Source organism: Hipposideros armiger, unplaced genomic scaffold (genome assembly GCF_001890085.2).
Source record: "Hipposideros armiger isolate ML-2016 unplaced genomic scaffold, ASM189008v1 scaffold_417, whole genome shotgun sequence".
Classification (NCBI taxonomy): Eukaryota; Metazoa; Chordata; class Mammalia; order Chiroptera; family Hipposideridae; genus Hipposideros; species Hipposideros armiger.
Window position 1 is genome coordinate 1,525,795 of NW_017731767.1, and position 2,499 is coordinate 1,528,293.

The 2,499-nt window shown below is 54.3% G+C and overlaps 1 protein-coding gene across 1 annotated transcript in view; it reads right to left on the bottom strand.

The window, feature by feature from the left end:
- The window catches only part of GIPC1 (GIPC PDZ domain containing family member 1), a 9,937-nt gene extending 9,755 nt beyond the window's left edge, over positions 1–182 (bottom strand). The window contains exon 1 of the mRNA XM_019664108.1: positions 81–182. The gene's annotated coding sequence lies outside the window, so the exon portion shown is untranslated. The remainder of the gene's footprint in view (positions 1–80) is intronic.
- Between the last annotated feature and the right edge of the window lie 2,317 nt (positions 183–2,499).

Below are 2,499 nucleotides of genomic sequence, written 5' to 3' on the forward strand. Positions count from 1 at the left end.
GCCCGGCTGGGAGGAGGCCTCGGGCATCCCCTCGCTCAGCCTAGACCTCCAGCCGCGTCTCACCCGCGCGTGAAACTCACCTGCGCCGCCGCCGCCCTGTGCGCGCCCAGCTCGGCCCTCCGCAAACTCTGGCCCGGGCCTCTCCCGCAGCCGGGGAAGGGGGCGGGGCCAACTCCCACTCCCAGCCAATCAGGAGTGGCCTCCCGGAGCTCGCGGCCAATCCTTGCCTCGCCTCCCCGTTCCGGGTGGACCGGACGGAAATATTCCAGAGGGATCCCTCCGCCTCTCCCGACTCTTTCCGACACCCCGCGGTGCGGCGCAGTGGACCTTCCCGCTCCACCTAAGCCGCGGCGGGCTGTACCATCGCAGGGCTGCAGATAGGGGGGAAGCTGCGTCTGGGCCCCAGCCAATCGCCGGGGACGGAAGGCAGGAACCAGCGACCAATGGGAAGCTGGAGTCTCTGGACCACGTGCTGTTGGCTGAGTGTTGGTACGGGGATACTGGGTGGTAAAGGACTGGGGGCTGACCGTGGTGACGAGGTTGAGTTTCGGGGAGAGGATGCACACTTCCAACATCAGGAAAAGCAGATCCTTTAGGAGACTTGCGAAGGGGCTGAAGGCAGCCCCCTCATCCAGTCCTCCGCCCCGCCTGCCCCTGCCCAAGCCTGGCAATCCTCAGAGCGGATAAAAAGATGCATTCACTCCAGGCTGGCGGGCGGGGAACTGAGATGAATAGGGAGGGTCCCGAGTGTCCCTGCTTCCTGGGGTGTACAATGGACAAGGGCATTCATTCATTCACTCATCAAATATTTAATATGCCCCTGCTCGATGCGAGGCTTTGACTTATCTCTACAGACAAACCGACTAGTAAGCTAAATGTGCTCCTAGGAGAAGGAACAGTGCATGAAAAGGCCTGGAGGCCAGACGGAGATATACAGCACATTGTAGGATAATGCAATATCGTGGGAGCTAGCAAAGTAGTGTGAAAGGGTGCAATGAAACGACGAGGGAGAGAGGCCCTGTTGCCTTGTTCGTTAGACCAGCAAATATTCATTGAGCACATACTCAGTGCTAGATTATAATGGGTACCCATGCAACCCAAGCCTCTGCCCTCAGGGAACTGACCTTTCATGAGTCTGTCTCCTCCCATCTGATTGTAGGCGACCCCCCCTACCCCCAACAGAGCACATATGTATAGATGAAAGGACCAGGTAATCTCACCATCTCTAGGTTTGGCTTGTAACCATGATTTCTCAGGTAGGAGCAGGTTCAAGACACATGACACAGGCCAGGATGCTCAGTTCCCAGGATCGGTGATATTTCCTTGTTCTAGTTCAAAGCTGGCCACTCAGGCAGCTGGGGCTAGACCAGGAGTTCACTGTGTTTTCTGGGAACTGTAGTTCTTGGAGGCCGCTAACTGCTGTGATCCTGCTCAAGCCTCACTGAATGACTGCGTCCTTGCAGTCCCCAGGGTGAGCTGCTGTGCATCCCAGCCACACCAGCGCCAACAGAGAAGCAAAGTTAAAGGGGAGAGTGGGCCCTGGGCTTAGCTAATGAGGGCTGCCTGGCTGGCCCCACCCAGCTGGCAAACACAGAGATCGCCACAGCAACAGGTTCAGTTATTGTCCTTGTCTTCCTGTTCTGCTGACTTCCGCCACCCCCACTGAGTGATCAGTTGCTTCAGCTAGGCCAGGACCCTCCGTGGGACTGTGCCCACTACCCTGATTGAACCCCTCATCTGAGTTGCACCCCATACACCTGGAGAGGGCAAGATGGAGGGCTGCAGGGACAGGTGAGTCCTGAGCCAGAATCCACCTGTTGACTGATGAGGAAGTGCCCAGGGAGAGGTGAGGGGGGCTACCCAAGGGTACAGAGCAGTGCCAGGCACCTCCTACCCTATTTTAGAGTTCAAAAGGCATGCCTGAAAACTGAGGCTGGGAGACACAGCTGGGGAGGAGCTCAGATTTGAGTATTGCCTCTGCCCCTCTGGAAAAATAAAGTTCTGGAATGCCAACTAATACATGAGAAAGGAAAGGTTGAGTTAGAAAAATCACCATTTTGCAGCCAGTAAAGGAATAAATGATTCAGGCAAGGCTCATCAATGGGGAAGTTAATATTTGGTCTCAAAGGACCAGCCCACAGATTACTTTTTAATTATAATGGGGAAAAGCTACCAGTAGAGAAACCTGGAAGTCACCACCTTAACTAAGTGATCAAAGTTAATATCACTAGTGTTAGGACCAGCTGTCGTCACATGCCCCTGCTGTGTTGTACTGAGACCAACGCAACATCACGTGACTGCAAAGTACTTAGTTCCACCCAAAGTGTTTGACTTGAATCTAATCGTGAAGAGACAACCAGGCACATCCTGACTGAGGGACATGCTGAAGGAAGGAAGGAAAGAAGGGAGGAAGGACACTGACCTGGAACCTTCAAACAGATCTATGTCATGAAAGGCAAAATTAATCCCTTAGTTAAATGAATGATTAAAAGTCCGGTG